At 35.9% G+C, this 19,070-nt stretch overlaps 1 protein-coding gene across 13 annotated transcripts in view; it reads left to right on the top strand.

Annotated features, from left to right (window-relative positions):
- TENM3 (teneurin transmembrane protein 3) overlaps nucleotides 1–19,070 on the top strand; it is a 1,436,054-nt gene that overhangs the window by 402,551 nt on the left and 1,014,433 nt on the right. For 2 of the 13 annotated variants that reach the window (XM_081959140.1, XM_081959143.1), the window contains exon 4: nucleotides 2,151–2,261. The exons of the other annotated variants lie outside the window; for them this stretch is intronic. The gene's annotated coding sequence lies outside the window, so the exon portion shown is untranslated. The remainder of the gene's footprint in view (nucleotides 1–2,150; nucleotides 2,262–19,070) is intronic. 13 annotated transcript variants of the gene reach the window in all.

Here is a 19,070-nt window from a genome sequence, read left to right as displayed (position 1 = left end):
GGAAGCACTCAGGAGAATGACTTGCCTACAGAAGTTATGGGTGCTTCATCACTGTAGGCTTTAAAAAGATAGTGGGGAGCCATTTGTATGAAATCATACAGGGTCCCTTGCTTGAGCAGAGTTTGACTACATAGATTAACAGAGTTGGAAGAGACCTTATAGGTTATGTAGTCCAACCCCCCCGCCCAAGCAGGACGCCCTACACCATCACCAACAAATAGCTGTCCAATCTCCCCTTGAAAGCCACCAGTGATAAAGCTCCCACAACTTCCAAAGGCATGCTATTGTATTGGTTGATTGCTCTCACTGTCAGAAAATTTCTCCTTATTTCTAGGTTGAATCTCTCCTTGATCAGTTTCTATCCATTATTCTTTCTCTGGCTTTCAGGTATCGTGGAAAATAGCTTGACCCCTTCCACTCTGTGGAAGTCCTTAAAATATTGGAACATTGCTATCATGTCTCCCCTGGTCCTTCTCTTTACTAGACTAGCCATGCCCAGTTCCTGTAATCGTTCTTCATATGTTTTAGTCTCCAGTCCCCTAATTATCCTGGTTGCTCTTCTCTGCACTTTTCCTAGAGTCTCAACATCTTTTTTATAGCTTGGTGACCAAAATTGGATGCAGTAGTCTAGGTATGGTCTTATTAACACTTTATATAGTGGTATTAGTAATTTACTTAATCTTGATTGTATCCCTCTATTAATGCAATTTAGGATTGCATTGGCTTTTTTTGCTGCCGCTGAAAACTGCTGGCTCATATTTAATTGATTGTCCACTAAGACTCCAAAATCCATCTCATAGTTACTGCTATTAAGGCTGATTTCACTTAGTCTATATATGTGTACTTTTGGTTTTTCTTCCCTAAGGCTAAGACTTTACTTTTCTCTACATTGAATTTCATTTTGTTAGATAGTATTCAGTATCCATCTGGATCCTAACCCTATCATTTAAGGTGTTAGCTATCCCTGCCAGTTTAGTATCACCTGAAAATTTTCTAAGTTCTCATTCTATTCCCTTATCTAAGACATTTATGAAGATACTGAAGAGTACTGGGCCTAAGACGGAACCATGTGGTACCCCACTGCTTACTTTCCTCCATATAGACTAAGTACTTCATACTCATTGAGCCAGAATCCATCTGGTGGTGATGCTATCTATCCCACTATATTTTTCTAGCTTACCAAGGAGTAGGTTGTGGTCTACTTTGTAGGTTGTCTACTAATTTAGTCACTATGTTGAAGAATGAAATAAGATTTGTTTGGCATGATCTGTTTTTAACAAGCCCATTCTGACTGCTAGTTATTGCTTTACTCATTGGAGTAGAGTTGGAGTAGAGTTGGACTAGAAGACTTCCAAACTGTTATTCTGTTAGGTAACATCCCTCACAAAGCATAGTGTCACCTTCCAATGGTGGTGGCCACTCGAGGTATACAATTTACTTAATTATTTTAATATGCAGGTCAGTAGAAAAGAAGATAGTATGCGAAAGAAATTCATTTCAATCATTAAATATAAGGCACAAAACACTGTTATTCAAAGAGCTCAGAATCCATGGGTGCTACATACATACAGGTTCCTATGTATCTTGTACTGAAAAAATGTGATGCTCATATTTTTACTATAGAAATATGTACATCAAACAATTAGTAGTAGTCAACTCATAGTAAAGTCATATAAAACAACAAATTATCTGAGTTACTTTATCATATGACCCTTGTTAGTTTTGGAGAATAGTATGATTTTGTTGCAATTAAATTAATTTGCACTAAACGAAAGAGAGTGGGTGTCCTCAATTCTGTATATTTGTACAATGCAGCATTTAATCTGAAAAATATATATATAGTTGTCCCTGATATATGTAACAGAATTGTTAAACCATCTTGACATTTGCCAGCCATTACTTCAGAAATCATAATAATTAGAAGCGTTCAAAAAGACAATAATGACTGTGGAAAGATAAATATCTAAACATTATTACTGATATGGTATTTCCCCTTAAAATTATCAGTGCAGTGATCAGTTCATGTGCACAGAAAAAGAGGCTATATCATTAAACAGATGATTAGCAAAATAGGATTGAATAGGATTACAGAGAATAAGCTAAATTTATTCAATAAATCAATCTTTGTGAACTTCTTGACCTTTTCTTAGATGTGCCAACTTCTTAGTCGTACATAAGCCTTCGCATATGGAGATGCTTAGTGAAGGATGAAACAGCAAGGAATAATTCTGTGTGGTTGACCCACCTTCAATGCTGTACAGGTGCCATGAAAAAAAGCTAACATTTTCTTTGTGTCTCAGTACATTAAATGCTATGGTACAATGAACCAGTTAGCTAGCTTTTCTGCCTTTGTATATTGTGCTTAAGCTATACCGACAACCTTTCACAGGCAATAGTAATAGCCTGTTAAATTTGATGCTGCCAAGTAAACAGTTTTTTAGCCATTTTTAATGTAAATTTCAACCAATTATGAACAAGAAGCTATATACAAGCCTTCTGAAAACTGTTCTGGTGCTTGAATCTCAATTTATGTATCTTTGCAAACAAGTAAGATACAGTTTCAGATTTATTGTTTAGAGAAGCAACTTTTTGCTGTTAAATTTATTTGGAAATGCATTTGAAAATCAAAACAAAACAAGACTTTATTGTACAATAGTTATATTCTTACATAATGTACTGGGGATTCAGAATTAGAAATTAGAAATTATTACCTAGTCATATCAGGTAATTATTTTATATATTTCATGAAGGTTTGTAAAATAAGCATTGTAATGTGTAAATAATAGTAATTAATAATATTTCTATCTGATTTCGTCAACTTTTTGAAACTAACAGTATTGTATGTAATCCTAAAACCTTTATTATAAAATAGTATCAACAAGAAAATTTACTAATATATATTATTTTAGGTATACCCAGATAGGATAATTCAACACATAAATAACCAAAGTTATTGGTTTAATAATATTAATTAATTTTTCTTTTCTAGTCATATTAGAAGTTTGATTTTTTAAAAACATTACATTTAAAATATAAATATGTTTGTTTTTTTATTATGAGAGCAGTGGAAGAAGTCAATTAAATTACATCATAATTTGGAGTCTTTCAGGAAAATGGTGAAAATAATAGCTAGGCGGCAGAAACACATGCAAATATTAGATTACAGGAAAAATGTTGGAAATAGATTGATTCATTGATTGATTAATGCTGGCTTCGAGTGCTCCATTGTTGGAAGTTTTTAAGAAGCGATTGGACAACCATTTGTCTGAAATGGTATAAGGTTTCCTGCTTGAGCAGGGGTTTGGACTAGTAAAGCATAAAATAAATGAATAAATAAAATAAAGTCTTTAGAAATGACAAAATAGCTATGGTAAATTTCTTAAAAGTGATCAAGCAATTGAATAATTTCCCCAAATTATTTCTGATTACTGTTTTGGAAAGTAATGCCCATGGTAGGGCTTCTGAAAAAGGGCAGATATTTTTCATTCTGAAGATACCTTTTAATTTCTCTAAGAGATATGCACATGCTTAAAGTTGGAGGTGTGGTAATGAGGGCCTTCCAAAACCAAAGTAAACTGTACAGTTTGGGGTTATTTATTTTTATAACTTTAATGAAAACCTTTTATGATGTTGGATGATAATTTATTTTTCTGACAACGTTTCTGCAAGATCTCACTTGCCATCTTCAGGCTCCTGTCGGCTAAGCTTAAAATGTGTGTGTGTGTGTGTGTGTGTGTGTGTGTTGTATTTGTGCTGATAAATAAATAAAGTGAGACTAGTATAGATCTATTTCAAACTATTTAGGTCTCATCAGCTAGCCATACCCTTACTGAGAATCAAACCAGGGCTGTATTGCATATTAGGCCAATGTAATTTCCACCAAGCCACAGGGTCTCTTCCTTATCACCCCATTCCCTCCCACCAAGATTTACAGAAAGACGGCAGCTCCATTCCCATTTTAAGCCCAAGCTTGAAGATGGCAAGTGAGATCTTGCCGAAACGTTGCAAATATATATATGCTGGTTTTGTTGTATTCGGGTCTTTTCCCGTGTAAGGTTGAGATTGTCTTTGCAACGTTTCGGCAAGATCTCACTTGCCATCTTCAAGCTTGGGCTTAAAATGGGAATGGAGCTGCCTTCTTTCTGTAAATCTTGGTGGGAGGGAATGGGGTGATAAGGAAGAGACCCTGTATATATATATATATATGTGTGTGTGTGTGTGTGTGTGTGTGTGTGTGTGTATATACATACACATACACATACACATACACACACACACACACACACACACACACACACACACACATATATATATATATATATATGTTGTATTTGTACTGAAAAATAAATAAAGGGAGACTAGTATAGATCTATTTCGAGCTAATTAGCTCTCATCAGCTAGCCATACCCTTACTGGGATTTGAACCTGTACTATACTAGTCTCCCTTTATTTATTTATCAGTACAAATGCAACACAAATATAAAAGTTCAAATGTTTTGAACTTTCTTAAGGCAGTGGGAACTATAAATCTCTTCCAAAAAGGGGAGAGGGCAACCAGTGATCCTCTGGGCAATGATGTTGACCCTATAGAGTGCTATCCTATCTGCCACTGTGCAATTGGCAAACCATACACAGATGAAGTAAGTTAGAATACTCTCTAGTAGAAGGTAAACAGCAGTTTTTCATTCGGTTGTTTCCTGAGAAGTCTCAGATAGTATATTCTCTGCTGGACCCTTTTGACCAGTTCTGTAATGTGAGTAACCCAGGTCAGATCCTCTTTTATAATAATACCCAGAAACTTAAAACTGGCCACTTGCTCCTCTTGGTCTCCATTGATAAGCAAGGGCTGGATGTCTGATCTATTCCTTATAGTCCACTATAAGCTCCTTCGTCTGATTGGTGTTAAGAACTAAGTTATTGTCTCCACACCACGAAAGCAACTGATCCACCTCATCTAAATAGGAAGACTCATCCACCCCAGAGATGAGTCCCACCACTGTCGTATCATCTGCAAATTTAGTAATAGTATTACTAGTGTGAATGGGAATGTAGTCATGCACATAAAGAGTATAGAGTCAGGGACTCAACATGCAACCCTGTGGTATACCAGTGTTAAGAATAAGGGCTGAAGAGATATGATTACCTAATCTGACCTTCTGAGAGTGGCCAAACAAGAAATCCATAATCCAAAGGCAGATTGAATAAGAAAGTCCAAGATCTATAAGTTTAGACACTAGTCTTTGTGGAAGTCTTGTGTTAAATGCAGAGCTAAAATCTACAAAAAGCATCTTCACATAGCCCCCCCCCCCCCCCCGCTGTTTCAAATGAATCAGAGCAGTGTGAAGAGTGATGGCTATAGCATCCTCTGTAGATCTATTTCTTCTGTATGCAAACTGGCGTTTATCAAATGTATGCGGAAGACCAGAAATGATGTGCTGGCAGACCAATTTCTCAAAGCACTTCACGATGAAAGTAGTGAGTGTCAGTGGTATGTAATTGTTGAGGTTATTGATAGGGAACTTCTTTGGCAGCAGAACAATGGTGGAAGCCTTCAAACAAGATGAAATGGTGGACTAGGATAAAGACCGATTGAAGATACCCCATATAAGCATGCCTTTTATTTTTGTCTCTTCTATAAATGAATCTTACTCCTTTTAACATTTATTGTAAACTTATTGTCAACTTGTCAACTTACATGAAAAATAACCTCATAAAAATGGTGAGATTTTTTTTAAATCACCAATGTAGTATTTTCCTCCACACATATCAGAACAAGCAAATTCTTATCTTTCACTGTCCCCTTTTCAAAATGTCCAGTGCTAGACTACCTGATCTTCTGTAACCATTCATGTTTCTATGAATACTGTAAGGCAATGATCCAATCTTATTTTAGTATTAATATTAAATACACCCACACATAAATTGTAGTTCAAGCCATAGGGATAGAGATAGGACAATAGACCTCCATAAAATGAGGTCTCTGTGTCTTGTAGAGTAAGCCAGCTGCTCCATTCATTTAGAATGAAGAAAAATGCACAGAAACACTCTCCCCGCAGAACTTATTCTGGCTGGCACTCCTCGTATCACTCATCACTCAGATGCTGCTATGCTATGAATTCCTCCACTTCATCCTTCTACTCCTTCTTGTCCAGTCTCCATACAAATCACAATTGTAATATTTCATGAAGCAGCAGAGTTGTAAAATAATAGAAACTAGAGATTGTGTTATATTGCACCATAGCAATATATATTATTTGTTTTTATGGTAGAAGGTAGTAGAGACCATGTGGTAATATCAAAGAATGATGGCAAAAACTATACAAAATGTCCAAGACAATGAATGACTTTTCCCAACTGTGAATTGCTCTTTCAGTTAACCAAAGCATCTTAGAAAGACCTGGGCTGTCATCAGCATGCAACATTTTGTCACCTTCCCTCTTTTACTTTACTTGTACTTTGGGCTATACAACAGAATCTTATGACATCTAATCCATGGGTGTCAAACTCACCATGTCACGTTGCTATCATGTGACTTTTTGTGACATTTTCCCCATTTTCAGAGCTAAGGTGGGCATGGCCTGTGTAATGCATCCATCCCTTGGGCCACTAGTTTGACACCCTGATCTAGACAGAGCGCATACGAATGTGAGCCTATCACACACAGGGCAGGCCAAACCATTTCCTTCTGTCTATGAATAATTAATACTGCTTCCATTCCATCAGGCAAACCACAGCCTTATTACCATATTGGTAGAAAAGGTATTGCACAATAGAGAGGTAAGAAGGTAGCATGGTTGATACAAAAACAGGAAGCAAGAAATACAAACACAACCTCTTACTCTTTCCTTTGACCAAAGCACGCTGGGAAAATGACAACTACCATGAACAGGAGAAGGAGTAGAATAGAAATCATGTGGGAGATTGACACACCTCATTGCCAGCTTACATTTCTGATCAATGGAAGTCACTGATTGTGTTTTTAAAGCCTTGTGTTTGTTCAATTGTGATTGTGTATGACATCTAGATAGTAGCTACAGTATGCATGTATATAATTATACTATTTTCATAGACTGTAGAATGAACGAAACATTCTAAAAGGAAAAAAATATCTAAGTGAATAGAAAGATTTAGCGAACTATTGCAACTGATGATATTTTGGCTAAGTTATGAATCCTTTGAGGTTCTTGATGGGGGAAAATAGGCTGTCCTTGAAAAACGAAATTGCTGTTTGCTGAACCTCCAGTGATGACTCTTGATGGGGAAGTTCTTAGTTTACACCTGATCTTAGCTGCCTTTTGAAGTTAGTTTAAGACATAGCTCTTCTGGAAGTAATTTGAAGTATGATGCCTGTTTTTATTAGAGTGTCTTCTTATTTCTAGTTTGAAAGCTTTATGTTTTACATTCTGTTGTTTGTTTGTTTTATTTATTTATTTAAACAACTTAAATAACCATCCAATAACCCAGTGGGGTTGTAGAAATGACACAAATGTAATAAATAAATAAATAAATACATTATTTCACTTTGCGATTTGTGTCTATGGAGATTCTCAGTCATCCAGGTCATGGTTGTTCCAAAGGTACTTTTTCAAAAGGCAAATGGACTCTGGTTTTTCTTTGAAGACATTTGGCTTCTTATCCAAGAAGCTTCATCGATGACAAGCGAAATGTCTTCAAAGGAAAACCAAAAAGTCATGTTGCCTCTTGAATAGCACCTTTGGGACTTTGTGATTTACTTAACTTTAATGAAGTTATTGATTAATCTCACTGGATTGGTTGTTTTATTTTCTTTCTGGGTAAAATTAATTGAATTGGGCTCTTTGTGGGACATTATTGTTCTCCGTAAATTTTTTCTTCTTTAGTATATTCTTATCGAGTATATATGGGTTGTCTAGCAAAGGATTAGCATTGTTAAGAGAATTTCAACCCTTTATATCAGAGAGTTTTGAGCGCCTCAGGCAACAACTGTATGCCTTTACTTAAATACTTTTCCATTTTTACTGCTATTTTATCAATTCAAATCTGCCAAACTTGAAATCTGTGCATTTTGCAGTTTGGGGATTATTTTAACAGCTAACAAGGTTGGTGGCTTGGGCATATCTGACTTCAGTTTAACATTCATTCATGGTCTGGGAATTGGATTTGAATTTACTGGCTTTTAAATGCATTCAGTACCACTCTCTCTATTTCTATATTATGAGACAGAATGAAACAATAGCACTGACCACTTGCCCTTCATAATTTAGAATATATTAACTATGTTCCCTTGATACTCTTCAGTTTTTCAGCCTATATTAAGATGTAATTCCTACTGCACTTCTACTTGTTTTCATTGGCCTACAGTGAATTTTTAAAATTAAAACATTGTGTTACCAAACTAATTTTCTCCCTGGAGCACTATGCATTATTATAGATCTAATCCAATCTTTGTGCAGAATACTTTTTTCCATTTATGATTGGTACAATATAAATCTGTGGAGACTCTTTTCCTTGACTGCTACTATAAGCTCACCTTCCATTTTCATCTAAGTAATAATTACACTGATTAGAATAATTTCATTAGGTATTGTATAATGAAAGTAATGTGTAGAGTGAAATGACATTTTATATCTTTACCATTATATTTTCTCGTGGAGATTCTTTACAAGTTTAAATAAATTGTCTATAAACTTGTTCCTTCAAATCTCCAAGTATTTCTAGATTTTATCACAATAATAATTCATCATTTCTTTGGTCGCATGCATATCTGCATTTCCATCCCTGCTTGTTGTGAATGTGACTACAAACCACATGGAACATCAAATAAGTCAGATATCCTTACAATTGCTGTTGTATTTCTTAGAAAGATTTGAAAATGCTAGTTTGTGTTTTATATTTCTTTTAATTATCCAGAGCAGCTTTAATCTATGAAAATGGACCAAAATTGCTCTAGGCAAGAAGAAACAGCTGTCTAAAGGAGCTCAACCATTTTATTTTGAATTCTGCTGTAAATTTGCTATCATAAAATTATTTATCAGTTAAGTGTGTTAATAATGTTTCCTTATTCTATCTTTCTATCTTTTGCTAGTGTAAAACGTTCATGGTTATGATCTAGGTATTCAACTAAATAACAAATTGCATCCTAAGAGCTTCTTTTTGTATTGTTAATAGTTATATGCATATTAATTATTAGTGTTCTACTTCTTTATGTGCCTGTAGGGCAGAATGGGTACATTGAATAATATTAATTGTCTAAAAAAAAAAATCTAAATTTTCATTCATTAATCAATACTATTACAGTTTAAGGGCACAATCTCCTCTAAATTGACTTGTCACAAGCTTCAGCGAAACAATGGTAATTCTACGCAACTGTAGTCTGCTTTTAATTTCATTTGTATTGCATGAGAAAGTTTCTGCAAGATTATACTGTAGAAATTTCAAGGTATAGAAGATTAACTTGAAATGTAAATTAATATAATAAAGAAAGTTTAATGTTTAATTTCATTGTGAATGGAACTAGAATTTTGTGGACAATGATTATAAAACGTTTATATGATATATTTCTGTACATCTGGTCTCTGATGACTTGTATAGTTGTAAAGGTAGAAATTCAAGCTGAATGTTTCTAATTAATTCTGAAAAAAGGGGATAAAACCAAAAGTAAATTAACATTTTCTCATTACTGATTTAAATAATGATAATTATATTGAAATGTGTTTCCCCAAAGTTTCCATCATTCCAATGCATACCTTGCTTAAACTATAAGTTGCCTGAATCCTGAAGCGTTAGGTCTTTTCTACTGATCAAAAATATTTTCCTATTTCTTATAACCTAACATACTTTCTGGCAATCAATTAATTCCAAATAATTTTTCCAGATAAATGCCACCTATTGTTTATTTTATTTTGACCAAACCTTGTCTTGTCTCTTTGTTTGAAATGGTACAACAATGTCTGGGGCCTAAGCAGTACTGTCATACATCAGTACTTGACTGCTTCAAAACTCATCAAATTTAGTACTCAATGCATTTTGAAGTGAGAATTTTATCCCAGTGCTTCTCTTTCTCTCAGTACTCAATATGCAGGCTAGAACTTGATGGTACTGGTTGCCTCACTATTTCTTCCAGCTGGAATAAAGGGTCATGTGATAGGTCATGTGATTTACTCAGTATTCATCATTTTAGTACTTACTGTGTTTCTCAGAAGGAATTAATAGTGAATATTGAGGCACCACTGTATTTGTTTCCATGACCTATATCACTTCTTATCATGACCCAGAATTTCCAATTTATGAAAGAAAGATCCAATTGATCTTCCTGATCCCTCGTGGTAACTTTAACTTTGGTTTATGTCTGATTTATTCTACTTCCTAATACCCATTTCCCCCATTGACACTATAAAGTTTTTCTTTCTTCTTTCAAATTCTGCCCAATATCTTAGAAAGAGGCAGCGAAGGGCGAAATGTTCACCCCTGGGAATGAATCAGATGCTTCTCTGGAGAAACGGCCCCATGCCAGCCCAGGCTTCCTAAATCTCTCGCTCCCCAGATCGTCCTCCTCGCAAAGAAAGCCCAACCCAATGCAAATGCCGCCTCCAGTCACCTCTTCATCCTGGTGAAAATATGATTTGAAAGGATGATCTGCAGGTGGGGGGTAGATTTCCTGTACATTGGCAGTGGCGCCTTCTCACATGGCTTTTCCCAATGTCCCAAGTGTGAAGCAACATCCCGTAAAGGAAGGCACAGAAATCCATACAACTGGGGATGTCAGAAGAAGCCTTGTGATAAGATGCCACTGCCGATGTGCAAACCCTATACCGTTTCAGACAAATAGCTATCCAACATCTTCTTAAAGACTTCCAGTGTTGGGGCATTCACAACTTCTGGAGGCAAGCTGTTCCACTGATTAATTGTTCTAACTGTCAGGAAATTTCTCCTCAGTTCTAAGTTGCTTCTCTCCTTGATTAGTTTCCACCCATTGCTTCTTGTTCTACCCTCAGGTGCCTTGGAGAATAGTTTGACTCCCTCTTCTTTGTGGCAACCCCTGAGATATTGGAACAATGCTATCATGTCTCCCCTAGTCCTTCTTTCTCTTAAGCTAAACATACCCAGTTCCTGCAACCGTTCTTCATATGTTTTAGTCTCCAGTCCCCTAATCATCTTTGTTGTTCTTCTCTGCACTCTTTCTAGAGTCTCCACATCTTTTTTACATCGTGGCGACCAGAACTGAATGCAGTATTCCAAGTGTAGCCTTACCAAGGCATTATAAAGTGGTATTAACACTTCATGTGATCTTGATTCTATCCCTCTGTTGATGCAGCCTAGAACTGTGTTGGCTTTTTTGGCAGCTGCTGCACACTGCTGGCTCATATTTAAATGGTTGTCCACTAGGACTCCAAGATCCCTTTCACAGTTACTACTACTGAGCAAGGTACCACCTATACTGTACCTGTGCATTCCATTTTTGTTGCCTAAATGTAGAACCTTACTCTTTTCAGCATTGAATTTAGTTTTATTAGATAGTGCCCAATGTTCAAGTTTGTCAAGATCCTTCTGTATCTTAAGCCTATCTTCTGGAGTGTTGGCTATTCCTGCCAGCTTGGTGTCATCTGCAAATTTGATGAGTTCCCCATTTATTCCCTCATCCAAATCATTGATGAAGATGTTGAAGAGTACCGGGCCTAAAACAGAGCCTTGGGATACTCCACTGCATACTTCCCTCCATGTAGATGCAGTTCCATTGAGGACTACACATTGAGTGCGGTTGGTCAGCCAGTTACGAATCCATCTGGTGGTGATGCTATCTAACCCACATTCTTCTACTTTATCTAGTAGTAGGTTATGGTCTACCTTATCAAAAGCCTTACTGAAGTTCAAGTAAACTATATCGACGGCATTCCTCTGGTCCACTAATTTTGTCACATTATCAAAGAATGCAATAAGATTAGTGTGGTATGATCTGTTTTTGACAAATCCATGTTGGCTTTTGGCTATTACTTTGTTTGCTTCTAGGTGTTCGCAAATTCGTTGCTTGATTATTTTTTCCAGAATCTTTCCTGGTATTAATGGTCAGGCTGATAGGTCTGTAGTTTCCTGGATCTGATTTTTTCCCCTTTTATGAAGATGGGAACCACATCAGCTCTTTTCCAGTCCTCTGGTAGTTCCCCGGTGTTCTAGGATCTCTGAAAGATATAATTCAGTGGTTCTGAGATCTCGTCTGCTAGTTCCTTCAGAACCCTGGGGTGTAGTCCATCCAGTCCTGGTGATTTGAACTCGTCAAATCAATGAACTTCACTCTGTATGTGTCTCTGCAGGTGGCAGCGTCGACAGCTTCTCCTTGCAGGGATCCTTCCTCCTTCTCTCTAGTCTGATTCTCAAATATTTTCATGCAAAACACTGTCAAAAAAGGGAAGTATCTCTTCCCCCTCCCTCACCAAACTTTGCGTGTAGGCTTAACATTTCACAAAGCTCCTTAATCTCCCTCACTTTGTGTTTTTTCTGCACAAACTGACATACCCACCCTTCCTGGGGATGCCATTTCCCACTCCCAAGATTCCGTTTCCAAGGAAATAAGAGCGCTGGGAGGGGCACTGGATTTCCTCTCCCCCACGCCCTGGCTCCTGTTAACCTCAACTTTGCTCCTGAAACCCTGTGGGCCACTTCTATGCTTGAGCTTAGCCAAAGGGAGGGCTGAGGGCAACGGTGAGATGAAGCTGATTGCTTCCCCTTTGCCTCTTCTCCTAAAAGCACTCCTCGGGAGCAGCCACTTCTGCAGCAGAAGACTCAAGCCAGTCTTCTGAATGGTACTGTAGCAGCAGCTATCCACAATTTTTTACCCTTCTTTTGTCCTGATCCATGTGGCTCACGGTGTCACGTGGCTCAGGATGAAATAATGATAAAAAAAATTGTTGATACCTGCTGCTACAGTTCCCTTCAGAAGTGCAAAGCTCATGAGGTGCATCACTTGGCCTCCTGCTGCTTTTGTGGCCGCAATCGATGGCAAAAGCAGCATCACTTGCTGGAGGTCACGGCCTGAGCAGCACCGGAAAATCAGCTGTTTTGTGAATGGTAGCCGGATCGGCTCAGCGGATCCGATTAATGAGCCAAGAAGCATTGAGGGAGGGAAGGACTTTCTCCTGTGCTGGCCACAGCACCCTTTCACTGGGGCTTATTTTCAGGGGATGGCGTATATTTACACCCACCTCAAAAATCAGGCCTGGCCTTATTATCAGGACATGCTGTATTTTGGGGAAATATGGTAACTGCATTTTGACAGCATGATTTCAGTGATTGGCTACATAAATTCAAGTTGTATGCATACTGCTAGAATTTCTTATATTGAGGACATGCATATTAACTGATCCAATTTTTTATTCTATTTTTTATGCTGTGTATGTGTGATGGTTTATGTGTATAAAAAAAAAATATTTCTTATGTTAGGACTCACTTTGTTTTTAAATAAAAAAGAAACAAGGGACAAGAATCATAATAAGTGTTAATGCAAATATGTCAAATATTGTTCAGTCAGTTGGGGCTTTTATTAAGGCTGTGCTGCAGGGAGCCTGTCCAGGTATTATAATCTTCCTTTCATCAAAAAGTGTCTCCTGTTATTATTAGAAAGTTTTTTTTAAAAAAAAAGAAATAATGCTGTTATTGAAATTCAACCCTCTGAGTTGAAATATATGAAAACCTGCATAGATTATTATATGTATGAATTTTGAAATACTTAAAAATATTTAAATTTTGTATATTATTATTATTCATTTTCATAAGTTAAATGCATTTTGATTTTACAGGGAATCATAGTGACAATTGCTTTGTAATCCTCTTACTAAAACACAAACCTATATTATGGTTTTCAGAAAATCAGCTGGAGTTAGGGCTTATCCATGCCTTCTATTCCTCCATGGGAATCCATTCCCAGTTTTACAAACATTTTATCAGCTTATAAATTTCCCATACCAGCAATAGAGAGTTGATCTTTTTGACCACTAATATCAAAGTACATTCAAATATTCTGGTGCAATTTATTAAGTGTTTAGAATGGTTATATAAGATAAATGTACAGCATAAGCAAATAAACATAATTGGAAATTATGGTATAGTGCCATGATGGCGAACCTATGGCATGTGTGCCACCCGAGGGCATGCCAGGTGTTGCCCTATGTCAGCTCCAGTGTGCGTGCACATGATTTTCAGCCTTTTGGAGGTCAGGGGGCCATTTTTGCCCTCCCCAGGCTTCAGGAGCTTTCCTGAAGCCTGGGGAGGGCAAAAAAGGGCCCAATGGGCAAATCGGACATCCGGAGGCTTCAGTGAGGGGGGGAACACAGGGGGGTTCTGGATTTTGCCCAGAAAGCAGGATACTATGAGTTCTCCCTTATGCACAAAAGCTGGCTGACTGAGAGTGGGCCAGTTACTCCTTATCTCAATCCCGATCACAGAGTTGTTGTTATTATTGAGAAAATAGGAGGAAAGAATATTAGGTATGTTGCCACATTGAATTGACATAGTTAGATAGAAACATAAAGAGAATTAAAAATATATGAAAATAATTCTAATCTTCATAGGCACAGATGCTTAATACCTTTTCCCCCTTTTTGTATATTTTTACTGAACATTTAAAAAATGAGTAAAAAAGAAAAAGAAAATGATTTTAAAAATTAGGCTACATGTGAGTAAACAGGAAATTTACAAATATAATAGAAATGATTTTTTCAGTTTTTCATTTATTCTAACTGTAAATAATTGAGTACTTTGTATTATTTAAAAATGCAGAAAATTAATATTGAGTTGTAAACAGAACATAAGGAAGAATAGTGTACTTTAAATAAAAAAGTAACCCATATCAATTAGCATATATAGAACTAGTTAAGAATAATTGTGTGTGTGTGTGTATGTATGTATGTATCTATCTATCATCTATCTATCTATCTATCTATCTATCTATCTATCTATCTATCTATCTATCTATCAATATACAAACACATTATCTATCTATCTATCTATCTATCTATCTATCTATCTATCTATCTCTACGTAAACACACACATACTCTGTGTGTGTGTATATATACATACATACGCATACGCACACACACACACACATACACACACACCAGAGGTGGGTTTCTGCCGGTTTGCCCCTAATCGGGTGAACCGGTAGTAACGGCGGTGGGAGGCTCCACCCACCTGCCCGGATGCTTCTGTGCATGTGCAACTGGTAGTAAAATAAATTGAGACCCACCATTGATACACACAACAAACAAGAGAAAGAACTGATAGAATACTACAATAGTAGACCCAATGACAGGGAATATATGAATCAGATAAAGGAACTATGGATAGACAGAAAAGTCTGCATCACACTAACTGAAAAATAGCTAGTTACCCAGTAATTCAACACAGAGGAAATTGCTATCACTGCTAGAAATAGACCAACTACATATTGCATCCCATACTCAAAAAGACCTGAAAGAACAACTAGATGTGTGGCCAACCTGAAGTTATTCAGCCACCTGAAGCTGGAATATCATTACTTCCTTCTCCATTACAGAACACAGCTGCTGATATAAGACTTAAAATCTACTTACAATAAACCCTTGAGAGCAATTGCCAAGGATTAGCAGATAAGTACAATCAGACAATATTTTTATTTCAGCTGGAATAAGTATGGTTGTAAATAGTTTGTCTAGTCTGCAAAAAAAAATCCAATTTGCAAATTAAAACTATTGAAAATTATGCACTTATGTTTTAAGACTATTTTTAAGTACAGCTCTATTCTAAATTGCTTTGGTGTCCCTTAAATTAAGGATTTTTTATTTTTATATTTGATATTATTAAACTTTTTGGTAATGTTGCACTATATTCAGAAATTACCAGTGAATTCGACTAAAAATGATTTCTTCTGTTCTCCTAACCTCTATAGCCAGTGCTAGGTCAGTGTTTTTCTTGTTTAAATTAAGCAAACAATTCTATTTTTTTCTACATGTATCTTATTTAGGTCATCAGAGATAAAATGGAAATTCTATCTTATACTCCATAGTTTGGTCCACAAGGGAAATGAAGAGTTGATAAGCACACATTCAGTTCACTTAAGTGATAATTAAAAGAGAAGAAGCAAAACACAAAAGGGGCCATGAAAAGAAATTGTCATTGCAAAAATACAAACAGAATTACATACAGATGTAAGTTTAGTAGATAACATCCTCACTCTTAGATTCAATATTTAGAACTGAAAAAGTTCTAAATTTAGAACTGAAAAAGAAGAAAATGTATTATATATAAATATTGTTTCTTGTTAGCCCCAATTACGTTAGTTTGGTATTATTGCTTTCTTTGCTGTTATCTTCACTGATTTTTTTTTACTTTCTTAAATCTTTAGTCCCTGTTGCTGTTATTTTGTTGCTATTTTGCTATTTTAAAAGTACTTTGATATTAAAGAAAATTAGTTTAGATTTATGAAACTAAATATTAGTGTGATGTGTTCATTACTTTTTTTTTTCAAATTAGCAAGTCTTTATCATTATGAGACTACTAGTTTTCTATTTTTTTTACGTTTCATTTCTCATTTCCCAAATGTACAAAACACCTGAGCAGAATGTTAAAAACCATCAGCTAAAGTTGCAGTTGCTATTAGTATTTCAGTAAACCAGACAGGAAATAGAACAAGAAGAACTAATTCTAATTTCTATTTGTGAGGCTACATTAACAGATTGTTGCGAGTCTGAAAGTACAGTATATGCTTTCCACTGCCACTTTCCATGGATCAGGCAGTTAAAAATGGTGGTAAGAAGTTTCTATTGTCATACTTGCAAGATTCTGCTAATGTAGCTTTCAAATACAATAGAATTAGTTGGCTCAAATGTGCTTTTTCAAAAGACAATTGAGCTGTTTTTTTCTTTAAGGAAGTGGAATAAGTTTCACTTCTTATCTAAGAAGCTTCATCAACTAAGATTGGATGGTGATGGGATGGAAGGATAGATTCATGCAGGATGGCGGGGATGGAAGAATTGTATTTCTTTAAAGTCATCTGGTTTTTAGCATTCTCTCTGAGAGCCACTGAGACCACCTTGAATTTTATCTGTGCCATCAGGGTCACCTGAATCAGAGTGCAAATGATTGTGGAATATTCTTGGAACTGCTGAAAGGATTGCATTGTAGACAGAAGATAGGTGGTATTATATTCTTCTGTTGAGGGAGGACTGTTCAAGTCTAACATAAATGGACTTTCATCCCACTTTCAAACCAATGATCCTCTGTGTCCAAAATGGAGACTTTGCTGTCTTCAAAAGAGTGACCTTCGTCTTGCAAATGTGGATGGACCACTGAATCCTGTCCTGATAGATTTGTTCTCCTATGGTGTCTGAGAGACAGGGGGGAAGGGAGAGAGAGAGAGAATGAATACTAAGAAACGCTTGAGGGGGAGGAGGCTCCTTTTATATGAAGAAGGTGAAATCAGTTATATGTATTCTCTAGGTACACAAGTTGCTAAGTTTCTGATGCAATCCAAACCTGTTACATCTCCGAAACCAACTATTTTCAAGGATTCAGTGGACACTTATTTGAAATCTAAGTAAAACGGGACCGTTTACTTTTAATTGCAATGTTAAAATCTTGTGACTTATTAAAACAGCCAAATGCACAGCACAAATACTGGAAATATGGAAGAGGAAGGATGCTGGCTATTTTGTTCCTATTTTGCATAGAATAGAGTTTTTTTCTAGTATATCCTCAAGGGGAAAGGCACAAACTTTTTTGGGGGGTGGGAGGGTTGTTGTTGCTAAATCCTGTTCATCAATCAGCAGGACAGTTGATTGGATAGTGCTGTTAATTGCTTGTTGTCATGTGTCATGGCCAGCAAAAGTAAAGAAGCAAGATATTTTTCAATTGCAAGATGCTTGCTTAACCTTGGTTGCTGTTTTCTCTTCCTTTCCCTACAGCTTAATGAAACTCTGAAAGTCGAGGTTAATAATAAAAAAAATATTGGTGCTTAGGAAAGCTTGGGTTGCTCAGCTTTAATAAATGTTGGTTGTCTCATCTCCAAAATTATTTCATGTACATTGTTATTTTGGATCAGATTCAAGATTAAGTTAAATTTCCTTCATTTCTATTACTTTTACTGTTCTCCATCATACATTCTTGTCACCTTGATGGCCTTCTTATTACTGAATAAACTAAATTTCATCATTTTTTCTTATAGTTCAGTATACAAAGCTATAGTTTCAGGCATAACATATAGATAGATAGATGATAGATAGATGAGAGAGAGAGAGAGAGAGAGAGAGAGAGAGAGAGAGAGAGAGAGAGAGAGATGATAGATAGATAGATAGATAGATAGATAGATAGATAGATAGATAGATAGATAGATGATAGATAGATAGATAGATAGATAGATAGATAGATAGATAGATAGAGATAGATAGATAGATAGATAGAGATAGATGATAGATAGATAGATGATAGATAGATAGATAGATAGATAGATAGATAGATAGATAGATGATAGATAGATAGATAGATAGATAGATAGATAGATAGATAGATAGATAGATAGATAGATAGATGATAGATATATTACACAAAATAGTAAACATAGCACAGGTTTCTTATTATAGTTCATCATATGAAATTGTTTCCTGTTAAGAAGATTGGCAAGTAATATTTAAAGCACATTTAATATATTTTTATCTAGGCAAGCATATCATTAGTTACAATGAATGAGGTAAGCATCTATTTCAATATTTTTAGAAAAATAAATTATTACAAGCTTTAATTTAGATAATATTTCAGGACACTTTCCTTTATTATTAATTTAACAAGAGAAACAAGTAAATTTAAGTCAATTCAAGCAACATTTAAGTTACAATGTATCAGATGAAACTACTAATTTTAATTTTGTACTGTTTTGTTTTTCAAGAACAGTTTCAGAAAAGGAACAGAAAAAAAATTGGGGAGGGGAGATGAAAGGTCTACATAATAGCAACCACAGCATTGAAATGCAAAACTCATTCAGAAATGCATTGCCCTACAGCATGTCTTTTTAATGAATAATGCATTCCTAAAAAATGGGCAACAATTGTGAAAAGAGCAGGAAGAGAG

This window comes from Natrix helvetica (genome assembly GCF_964273705.1).
Source record: "Natrix helvetica genome assembly, chromosome: 7".
Lineage (NCBI taxonomy): Eukaryota > Metazoa > Chordata > Lepidosauria > Squamata > Natricidae > Natrix > Natrix helvetica.
This window is presented reverse-complemented; position numbering and strand designations above follow the sequence as displayed.